Source organism: Sorex fumeus, unplaced genomic scaffold (assembly GCF_029834395.1).
Source record: "Sorex fumeus unplaced genomic scaffold, SorFum_2.1 ptg000009l, whole genome shotgun sequence".
NCBI classification, from domain to species: Eukaryota; Metazoa; Chordata; class Mammalia; order Eulipotyphla; family Soricidae; genus Sorex; species Sorex fumeus.
Window position 1 is genome coordinate 30,129,375 of NW_026606066.1, and position 12,451 is coordinate 30,141,825.

The 12,451-nt window shown below is 42.2% G+C and overlaps 1 pseudogene; it reads right to left on the reverse strand.

Annotated features, from left to right (window-relative positions):
• Positions 1–1,230: 1,230 nt before the first annotated feature.
• LOC130019738 (60S ribosomal protein L27-like) lies at positions 1,231–1,640 on the reverse strand (annotated as a pseudogene).
• Positions 1,641–12,451: the final 10,811 nt, after the last annotated feature.

Genomic DNA, 12,451 nt, shown 5'->3' on the forward strand with positions numbered 1-12,451 from the left:
TTACTTAGGTGTGAGGGGAGAGAGAGAAAGAGATATGTGCTGCATAGGGGAAAAAAACAGAGTGGTTTGGGGGTGTTTGGTGGGGGGAGATGGGGAGAGGGGATTGTATACAATTTCTCCCAATTTCCCTTTGCCTGGAGTTCTCTGAATACATAAAAATTAATCTGGGTGTTGTTGAAGAGGAAAATATCTTGCAGTTTCTCCTTTGATGGGGTCCGCCTTTCTCCTGGCGGTGAGTCAATTTCTGCATCTCCAAAGAGCTCAGGATTTGCATCTCATAGGAATGTGTTCCTGCTGCCTTTGGGCTACTTCTGAGTTCCGAGGTTTCTTCTTTATTATTTCTTTTCTCTTCTCATCTTTTCTTTTCTTTTCTCTTTTTTAGTGAAGCAATAAAGTTTTTATTAAAACTTGTTTAGAAAGATGTAAAGATGTAAAGGGAGAAAAAGGAAGAAGCATGTGTTCTCCTCCAGAGTGGAAACAGGCAAGCAAAGAAATGGAGGCAAGCAAGTGAGATATGTTTTTCAAGGGAGAGTATGGGTTTGAAGAGCAAATCAAGTGTATTATTTTGTTACTGTTGTTAAGTTTTTGATTTGGAACCACACCTAGCAATGTTCAGAGGTTACTCCTGGTTCTGCACTCAGGAATCAGTCATAGTGGTGCTTGGGGAACCATATAACACCAGGGATCTTCTACTGATTTTATTATTTCACCAAAAGTCATTACCAGTGCTCCCTTGTGTATCTATCTACAACATTTTCCCCACCTAGAGATTTTACCACTTTGAATCTTTAAAAGGTACATGGATGAAGGTTCATCTTCAATAGGGTGTGACAATAGGGCGTGGACCTGCCAATATAAGGGAGTGAAATCTCATATTAACTTAGCATTAAGGTTATGCTATCCCAGGCAATGGTTTCTTGAATTTCAGATTATTAGCCTGAAAAAAGAAATCAGGTAGATTAGGCAACAGTTTTATTTTCTTTTTTTATTCCCCAAAAAATACTAGATCCTGGAAGAGACAACTTATCCCTGAACCAGGGAGGGAAGAGTGTTTAAGCAATCAAAATAATGACCATGACAAATGCTGAAAAAATCCTTTTTTTTTCATTCCTTTAATAAATTCGGAAATTAAAAAAAATAATGACCATCACATCAACTTTTATTTATTCAAACTCATCTTTTTTATTTTTATTTTTATGTGATTTTTTTTAAATGATTGAAACAAAACATTTAAACCTGCAGTTTCTGGTAGAACCATTTTTTCTTGCGGGGTTTGTATCTCTCCTCAAACTTGACCTTGGCCTCTCTTCAGGCCTTGCCCTTAAAAGCTGGGTCTCTGAAGACATCCTTGTTGAGAATGGTTTTGTCCAAGGGAATGTCCACGGAGTACCTTGTGGACATGAGGTGATTATAGTTATAAACTTTCATGAAAGACTTGATCTTGGACCTTTTGGCAATTTTCTTCTTGCCCTTGGCAGCTTTCATTTTGCAGGGATAGCAGTAGATCCCAACTACCAGGGCACGGCTGTAGGGGGAGTCTGAGGTGCCATCATCAGTGGTTTTTATGATGACCACTTTGAGACCGAGTAGCGTCAGTCCAGGACCAGCACCACCTTCCTGGATTTCGTGAACTTGCCCATTTCAACAGCAACCATTCAGGCCTACTCCAGAAAAGAAGGACATGCACTTCTGTTAACCTTTCACCCCAGTCATCTCTAACTCATCTTTTTCTTATCCAAGCTCTCAAATCATTATTCTCTAGATCTTAGCACAATGGACTATTGCACTGCACTGTTGCACTGTCCTCCCGTTGTTCATCGATTTGCTCAAGTGGGCCCAGTAGCGTCTCCATTTTGAGACTTGTTGTTACTGTGTTTGGCATATTGAATACGTCACAGGTAGCTTGCCAGACTTTGACGTGAGGGCAAGATACTCTCGGTAGCTTGCCGGGATCTCCAAGAGGGGAGGAGGAATCGAACCTGGCTCAGCCGGGCCAGCCTCATGCAAGGCAAATATCCTACCGCTGTGCTATCTCTACTTCATAAATGCCAAGGGTTTTTTTTTTAATTTTTGGTCACACCCAGCAGTGCTCAAGGGTTACTACTGGCTCTGCAATCAGGAATTACTTCTGCCAGGTGCTCAGGTGGTCCACCTGGGATGCCAGAGATCGAACCCGGGTCAGTGGCATGCAAGGCCTACCCACTGTTCTGTCACTCCAGCCCCATAAATGCTGAAATTATAAATGATTTATAATAATTATAGGAGTAATATTAGTAGTAATATTCCTATATTAGTAGTAGCAGTCTCCTCCACTTTTCATCAAAGTAACAGCTAAATTCCATTTTCCAAAAATTTCTATTTCTATGATTTCAGTCTTTAAACCAAATGGCAATGAATGAAAATTTGCTGTGCCTAATGTTGCAGGTGCTCTCCTACTCCCAGTCTTCATGTGGAACTCACAATGACCTTCCTCTCTATCTAGAAAACCCTCAGGAGAAGGGGGCACCTCAGCACCATCCAGAACTTCATGTCAATGCTAACAGGTTAGAGAGATATTACAGCAGTAGGGCACTTGCCTTGTATGCCACTGACCCAGGTTTGATCCCCATCATCCCATATGGTCCCCTAAGCACCAACAGGTGTAATTTCTTAGTGCAGAGCCAGGACCAATCCCTGAGCATTGCTGGGTGTGGCCAAAAAGAAAAAAAGAAAAAGAAATTTCCCCGGATGTGTAGAGCTCAGTTAAAAGTAAGACATAGTCAACTATTATTTACCTATAGGAAAGAAGGCAATCCTACCTTTTGGTTACAATTTGGAGAGGTCAATGAGGGCATTGTGCTAATAAGTCAGAGAAGGAAAATAAGTCAGAGAAGGGAAAATACCAATGATCTCACTTATAAAGCCTACACATTTAGAGTGCTCTAGCTGTCCTGAACATTTCTGGTACAAATATGACAAAACTGAGTTTTCCCAGTCCCCTCCAAGCTGTGAATACAAACCAGTAGGTACCACACCAGTAAATATAATTCAAATTCTACTGGTCTTTGCATCCACACTGAGGAATCTCTGTACTCATAAAAGTTTTTCAACTTAAAAAAAAGTTTCTTAAATACTCAGGGAGTCCTTGTTTTCCCTGAAGTCAGGAAGTTTCTGGAAGTTAAGGGTGGTCCTTATCATCTGAGCGTCACTATTGTTATAGCAGGTTCAGTCACTTGGGATCTTGTCTTCAAGCAGTCAAGATGGAAAACAAGGGACTGTATCTGACATTTCCTTCCATCACCACCCCACCCCTACATTCACTCAAGTTGACCTTACTATTCACTCAGGGGTTGCAAAGTAGTAACAAGAAAGTGACTGTGTCATTTGGCATCTTATGTTTGTTTATGTTTTGCTTCTTTTTCCATGTATTTTTTATTCAGACCCAGTGATTTACAATAGTATTCACATTAGTTTTTGAGGAATATGATGTCACTCCACCAAAATGCCAAGATCCCTCCATGACTGTCTCTGGGTCCCTTCTCTCTCTTCCTCTCCCACATGGCAGAGTCAGTTCTACAGGTCACCTCACAGGGTCTATTATCATTGGCCATTATCTATGCCCTTCACATCTGAGACAGATCATTCACTCTTTGCTCTTCTCTCTTTGACTCATTTCACTCAGCATAATCCCCACCAGTTGTATTCAAACTGCAGCAAAATTCAGGATTTCATCTCTTATGATTTGACCTGTTTGGCAACATGCATCCCATTGTCCCTATACCTCTTGGTCAGGAATGCTGCCTTTCCTTTCTTTAAAATGGGTTCTTACCTCAGAAGCTTCCCAGACACCCTTGCAAATTTTCTTTAGATGCTGCCTCATGCATCTACTACCTGTGACTGCACACATTCAAACTCAGGCTAAAGCTGATGGAAATTATACCTGCTGGAAGTCTAATGCTCCAGTTTTAAAAGAAAAATACACTTTAAGTTTTCTCTAGAGAAAGGTTTTGTGGTTTAAGGTTTGAATTGGTTATTTTGAGAAAAATAATTTCTTAATTAGAGCAAGTTATTATATTTCTTCCTTTCATATAAAATTTCACCAAAATAATTCCCATTTGCTCACTCTCACAAAGTATTTCAACCGAACTGAAACACTTATATTTAATGGTGTTATAAATGGTTTGCAAAATATTTTACCCCAAAGGAACCCTGAGTAATAAGGAATAGGAAAGTCATTTTGGGGATCCTTTTTCTAAGATTGGTGACACATGTAAGAGGTTTAGTAACATTCCTGTTTGCCTGATACTTTTCACCTGGCTAAATGCAAGTATAAGAAGAAATTGACAGCAAATCTCAGGAGAGCTATTTATCTCAGCTGATCTCTTCATTTCTGTAAATTCTTTCCTTGTTCTCGCCATACACAGTAATTTCCTTGCTTGTTCTCAATCTTGGCAATGGCAGACAGGTTTTATATTCCATCGTCCATTTTAAGATCAAGAGTTCTAAAGTGCAATACTGGGGTTGGTTTAAAATACAGGATGTAAGGCATTTGCCTTGTCCATGGCTAATCCCCATTAGATCCCTGGCACTGTATATGGTCCCTTAGCACAGCCAGGAATCACATCTAAGTGTGGCCCAGAAAAATAACAGGTAAAGTATAATATCAATTCTTTACTCCTTGTTTAGCTGTTTCATGATTCTATGAACATGCTTGGGGAGCTTAACACCAAAAAATATATAATTTCCATCATAAATCAAAGTCTGCTTTCTCTCCATTCTCAAATTCTTGATTCATATTCAGAAAAGCAATGTTACCTGGCAGTCAAGAACACAAGGAAACAGATCACCCAGGCACCAATCCCTCCTCCCCTGCTTATTAGTTCCCCAACTTATAACTTGAATAAGTTACTTAAACTCTCCACTTTAGTTTCCTTGTTTTTAGAACAAGGATGATGATGAGATGTTTTTAAAAAGTAATGCATATCCAAAAGAAGAGTGCCCATCCATAATGAGCATTCGCTGTTATTCATACTTAGCCCTATTCTGTCTAGAAAATGAAGAGACAAAGTAAATATGATTTTCAATGGGACACCAAATACCATTATCTTACTTTACACTTTGAAGATAGTTGATCAGTGATGACAGAGTCAAATAGAGCAAATAATGTCCTAAACCTCTGCCTTATCTATAAAACTGTACTAACTGAAAAACTTATATAGAAATTACTTATCCATGACCTTTGCAATGGTCATGGTCATGGTCCTCCCGTTGTTCATCGATTTGCTTGAGCAGCCCAGTAATGTCTCCATCATGAGACTTGTTGTTACTGTATTTGGCATATCGAGTGCGTCACGGGTAGCTTGCCAGGCTCTGACGTGCAGGCGAGATACTCTCAGTAGCTTGCCGGGCTCTCCAAGAGGGGTGGAGGAATCAAGCTTGAGTCAGCCATGTTGGCTGCATAAAAGGCAAACGCCCTACCGCTGTGCTATCGCTCCAGCCCGACCTTTGCAATAATCGTTATTTCTTTTCTGAAATAATCTACATTTATGTCTTCTTTTTAATAATGTGTAAACATAGATAAAGCACTAGCATTATGATGCTACATTTGAGAAGGGGGAGCCTTCCAACAGAGCTCAGGAAGTTCGACAGACCTATTGGCAATTCTCAGTCAACTGGTCAACAGTTCAATGCAAGGGCCAGAAAATGCAATGCTACCCAAGCCCTATAGTATCAGAGATGCCCAGGTCACCCTAGCAATACTAGGTGTCTCCAAGGCCACACCAAACAGTGCTGGGGGCCACTAGGGCTACACCAGGCAATGTTCTGGGGACCATGTGATGCCAGGATTCAAACCCAGTACGCATCCTAACTCCCAGTTCCTGATTTAGTATTTATTAGTCAATAGGTTAATCCTCACTAAACTATCCTTATGAATGCTATGGAATTAAATGAATTTTTTTTTCAAAATTTCTTTGACTCTTGCTTTCCAAGAACATCTTGAAGTTCAAGGAATAGAATTTATAAACTTCATTCCTCATTGAATTATCAAATCCAGTGATTTTGTGAACTCAACCTACCAATAAGACTCTGCAAAAACCAACCACTGATAAGCTGAACTTCTGACGCCGTATCACACAAGTTATCAGTACCAAAGCTTCATGTGGTAACTAAGAACAGTGGGTAAAATATAAGTACATCTTCCCTGCATCTGTCAAGCGAGGAAAGGGTAAGGAATACCTAGAAGGCAGCACTGAATCAACTTTACCCCCAGGGCCTTTGCTAAGCTCAGTGAACACAGAATTTTGTGCTCTGGAAACAGAAAACAAAGCTCAGGGACCACCCAAGTTGAAGTGACCTATATTAGAACCCTCATAAAATAGGGGCCCGAAAGCATACCCTGAGTGAAAGAGCAGACTAAAATAAACTACCCACAGCCCACCTTCTCCCTCAAGACTGCATGGAAACTCAGTTTCAAAACTTGGCAGTGAGAAGAGGGGGAAATTAGACGCTGAGAACATGTAACCACAAGCCAGCTCTCTCACAAGTTCACCCCACATATTTGCACTTTTGAAACAATCTTAAGAAAACCTAAAGTCAGTATAATTTGAAGTGGTCCCCAGACTGGCAGTGCCCCAGGTGCTCAACAAAGGCAAATGCAAATCTTTTGTGGGAAAATCCTTTCATCTCAATACACAGAATCTCAATGAATAGATTGCTGAAGAGAATTAAATAGCTAAAGAGCCAAAATTTTGGATGCTGTGGTTTGCAAAAGAGGAACTGAGTGGCAGTCATGTTCAGTCTATAGTCTACTTCCAGCATGCGTCTCCCATCCTGGGCAGCACCCAAAAAGAGAGAGAGAACAAAAGGGAATGTCCTGCCACAGAGGCAGGGTCGGATGGGGGGATGGGGGGTGGGAAGAACACCGGGATTAGTGGTGGTGGAGAATGGGCACTGGTGGAGGGATGGGTACTCGATCATTGTATAACTGAAACCCAAGCACAAAAATTTGTAAGTCTACAATTGTACCTCATGGTGTTTCACTAATAAAATTTTTTAAATAAATAAATAAAGAGTCAAAATTACCAAACACAGAAGCCAACATCATGAGTAAAGCTAGCCAGGGCAGAGCTTCGATCACGATCACAATCATCCCATTGTTTGTTGATTATCTCGAGCAGGCACCAGTAACGTCTCCTTCTACCTAGCCCTGAGATTTTAAGAGAGCCATTTCAATGCTCTTTCAGGATTAGGAAGATGAGACCCATCATTGTTACTGGTATTTGGCATATTGAATACAACACGGGAAATTTGTCAGATTCTGCCGTGCGGGCAGGATACTTTTTGTAGCCTGCCAGGTTCTCCAAAGGAAAGATAATAAGATGTCGCATGGCCGCGAATGCGGCCACGCACTTCAGGGAGCTGGGTTTTATAGTCTCTGTGTCTTGGCCATTGATGGGACCAACCTGGCACTGTCAGCAGCTGGTGGGTGTGACGCCGACCTACTGGAAGATGGGGGCTCTGGGTGGAGAAGCCCCAGTCCTAATCTGAGCAGGCTTGGAGACCTCAGCCCCGGGACCCACATGCCTGGGTTCCCCTGCCAGTTCTTTCATGCATGAGGGCAGAGCTTAATATAATCAAATTCAAACACATCGAGTATCTGTGGGGGTAGGCATACTGCAGTTTATCCCATACAACACAGCACTTTGTATGCCTAGAGTATAAATATTAACACTATTGTATCAGTAATGGTAACTTTTTATTAAGAAAATATGAGTTAAGCGCCTGACATAGAGGCAGGCAGGGGGTGAGAGGTGGGGAGTGATGGGAGGGAACCTGGGGACACTGGTGCTGGGAAATGTATGCTGGTGGAAGGATGGGTGTTGAAATACTGTATCACTGTATCACTGTCATCCGGTTGTTCATCAATTGCCTCCAGCAGGCACCAGTAACGTCTCCTTAATCCTAGCCCTGAGATTTTAGAAAGTGCCACATTCGAGGCTCTTTCAGGGTGGGTCAGGAGAATAAGACCCATCATTGCTACTGATTTTTGGCGTATCGACTCTGCCATGTGGGCAGGATACTCTTGGTATCCTGCCAGATTCTCCAGAGTAAGAACTAGATAATAAAAATACTGGTAAAAATCCTTTAAGGGCGGCCAGGAGATGGCCCCGACGGATCTTCCCCTGGCAGGCCAGGTTTTGGGGACCCGGGCTGCACCCCCAGTCGGGGCGGCCCGGGCCCTGGGGCAGATGGCGGACGAAACAAGGGCCAGGCCGATTAATTGATCAGACGCCATTTATTCCATTCTCATCCCCGTTCACTCCTGTTCCTCTTTCAGCAGGACCACCTGCCCAAGGGTGGAATCCCATGGGTGTATTTCTCCTCTCCTTGTCCAACAAACATATAAGCATTTATAATATTAATCATTTTGTATGGACATAGTAAGAGATGCATTAAACTTATAGAATTGCTCTCCTGGAGTCATCTCTATCTCAGACTACAGTGCTCAGACCAGATTAGTCTTTCCTATCCCTAGCAGGGTCCTAGTCTTGTCGTTACTTTTGGATCATGACAGCATTTGTCATGATCAAGCTCTTAACTTATAGTTGAGAATTGTGGCGCTTTGTCCAGGTCCATCTCGATGCCAGGGTAGTACATAGCTTACCACTTACCCTGGTTCCATCCAGTCCTTGTTGGGACCCTGCTTTTGGGGTTCGCTAGGAAGTGAGGGCAACTGAGGCTTAAGTTGAGAAAGCAGATGCCCAGGAATGAATAATATTCAAAGCCAATAAATCCTATATTCAAAGCCATTAAATCCCATGTTACAAAAGAATAATATTGTCTTCTTATGTCTATACAAAAGGATATTGCTTTAAAGTAAATTATTCAGGGGCTGGAGCAATAGCACAGCGGGTAGGGCGTTTGCCTTGCACGCAGCCAACATGGCCGACCCAGGTTCGATTCCCATATGGTCCCCCAAGCACCGCCAGGAGTAATTCCTGAGTGCATGAGCCAGGAGTAACCCCTGAGCATCGCCGGGTGTGACCCAAAAAGCAAAAAAAAAAAAATTAAAATTAAGTAGACAAAAGGAAAGACAAAAGACAAAAGGAGAGGAGAAAGGCAATATTAACTTATAATACAAGTTTGAGTTGGCCATGTTGTCTGCGTGCAAGGCAAATGCCCTACCGCTGTGCTATCGCGGAACGTTTGCCTTGCACGCAGCCAACATGGCCGACCCGAGTTCGATTCCTCATCCCCTCTCGGAGAGCCCGGCAAGCTACCGAGAGTATCTCGCCCCCACAGCAAAGCCTGGCAAGCTACCTGTGATGTTTTGATATTCACAATAGAGACTTTACCAGGCCCCTCGAGCAAATTGATGAACAATGGGAGGACAGTGACAGTGACAATGATAGTAATATAAGTCTTTCTAAAGTGACAGGAAAATCAAAAATGAACAATTTAACTTGAAAAAGAAAGGAACTAATAAAAAGAACAATATTGTAAATCACAGTAGCTAAAATCTAAAAAACAAGGAAGGAAGGAAGGAAGGAAGGAAGGAAGGAAGGAAGGAAGGAAGGAAGGAAGGAGGGAGGGAGGGAGGGAGGGAAGGAAGGAAGGAAGGAAGGAAGGAAGGAAGGAAGGAAGGAAGGAAGGAAGGAAGGAAGGAAAAAGGAGAGAAAACAGCAAATAAAAGCTAGTACAAGAAAATGATTTTTTTAAAAAATCAAGGAGGAAATAAATGAAAAAACTGAAAAAAATACAAAAGACAATGAAACCAAAATTGTTTTATTTTGGATGTTTGTTTTGGGGGCCAAATACCATATAAATAAAAAATGGTTTAGAGGTGAGGTAACTATGTAAATCAAAACAGTAAACATGACTGTAAACCTGTGACCCAAATTATAATAAGTATTTTTTTAGTGAGTTTGCTAAAAAGGCAAAGTAGGAATAGGGAGGAAACCTTGTATTATATCTCCAGGCCCCCTTTTTTCCTTCTTTGTTTTTTGTTTTTTAGGTCTGTTCTGTGCTCTGTTCTGCTGTGCTCTGTTCTGTCTCTGCACTCAGAATATTCCTGGTAATTCTCAAGGAACCAAACAGGATGCTGGGGATCAAACCTAGGTCAGTCACATGCAAAGGAAATGCCCTCCTTGCTGTAATTACTCTGATCCACAGGCCCCTCATTTGAAAAATAAATAAAATGTTGTTCCATGCTACAACACTGATGACACTGGGGGGGGGGGGGGGTGAGGTATTATTCTAAGCCAAATTGGTCAGAAGAGGAAAGATAAATATTAGATGAACTCACTAAAGTGGAATATAAAGAAACCAAACAAGAGAACAACAACAAATTAAAACCAATTTGCAGGACTAAGGTTTAAAAGAGGGTCAATGGGAGACAGTTGAAATCAAGAAGAGGGTCCATTGGACAGTGGTGGAAGTATATGTCACGGTGTAGTGACATACATTTTGAAGAGGTATAAAATTGTACCCCCAAAACATTACTTATGTGTACCAGTGCTATCTTAAATTTAAAAGCACAATATACAAAAACAATAAAAATTGTCATTACGATGTTTAAAACTGATATCAGGGCCAGAGTGATGGCACAGTAGGGAGGGCTGTTTGCCTTGCACACTGCTAACCTGGGTTCAATCCCTGATATCCCACATGGTCCCCCAAGCATGGCCAGAACTTATTTCTGAGTGCAGAGCCCTGAGCATCACTGAGTGTGACCCAAAAAGACATAAATAAATAAATAAATAATAAATAAAATTCTTAAAAATATTTAAAAAAAAAATAAATAAAACCAGTGCCAGGTCTTGTGAATGATGGATGAGATGAAAGTAAGTCTAAAGCACCTAATTTGGGGATCCAAAGAGAAAATACAATGGGTAGGGCGTTTGCCTTGCACGCCACTAACCCAGGTTCGATCACCAACATCCCATCGGGTTCCCCAAGTATCACCAGGATTAATTAAGCGCAGAACCAGGAGTAACCCCTGAGCATCACTGGGTGTAGCCAAAAAACAGAGCACCTAAACTTTGTATCACACTTACATCTTAGCACATTAATATGAATTATACAGAAGATGAATCTTCTGAACTACTCTTACAGTTCTATGTGGATTTTTTAAAAACAATTTAAAATTATATTACCATTTAGCAGTTGGTGGGTGTGACCCCTGCCTACTGGAAGATGGAGGATCTGGGTGGAGGATGCTCCACCAACTGCCCCCCCTCCCGTTCCGCCCTCCCCCCCCGTCCCCCCCCCCCCCGCCCCCGCGCCGTGTAATCCCATCAATGGCCAAGACCCAGAGACTATAAAACCCAGCTCCCGGAAGAGAAAAGTGCAGAATCTCCTGCTCCCGCGCCTGGCTGTCCTCACCGGGGCCCTTGGAGGGGGATGGGTTGAGTTTCCCTCCCTGCCCAGAGCAGAGCCCTGGCAGCTGAAGACCTCCAGAACCAGCGACAACCATGCTGAGACCACTCTCCACATGCATGAAGGTACCAGCAGAGGAACAAAGGCATGCGGGTCCCGGGGCTGAGATCTCCAAGCCTGCTTGGGTTGGGGCTGAGCATCCTCCACCCAGATTCTCCACCTTCCAGTAGGCAGGGGTCACACCCACCAAATGCCCCCTGGCGCCATGTAATCCCATCAACGGCCAAGAACCAGAGACTATAAAACTCAGCTCCCAGAAGCGCACAGCTGCATTCGCGGCCGCAACATCTTATTATTTCATTCTTACTTTGGACAACCTAGCAGGCTATTGAATGTAACCTGCCCACACGACAGAGTTTGGCAAACTCCCCGTGGTGTACCCAATATGCCAAATACCAGTAACAATGATGGGTCTCATTCTCCTAACCCTGAAAGAGCCTTGAATATGGTGCTTTTTAAAATCTCAGGACTAGGGCGAAGGAGACATTACTGGTGGCTGCTCAAGGCAATCAACGAATAACAGGATGATCGTGATCATGATCGTGATTACCATTTATCAAAAAAAAATAAAAATAATATTTTGGGAAGCCTGAATGATAATACAGCTGGTAGAGAACTTCCTTTGCACACTGGATTCAATCTCCAGCATTCTATATGGTCTCCCAAGCCCCACCAGGTGTGATTCGTAAGTGCAGAACAGAGAATAAGCATTGAGCACTGCCATGTGTGGCCCAAAACCAAAATTTAAAATAAATAAATATTTTTCGTGTTGGGAAGGGTTTTTGTAAACAGAAACAGGTACCCATGTATTTGTTTCTGTCCCACTAAGATCTCTATAAGTTTATCTAATATGGCTAGAAAACTTATCAACAATTTAAAATATATTTTATGATTAAATAAAAATAGTGAAATAGGAGACTAATACCCATGAATAGCCGAGATAAATACCAGGAGGTTTACTCCATGGCTTGGAGGCCAGCCGCACACTCTAGGGGTAAAGGCAGCTCAGATAGAGAAGGGAGGACCAAATAAA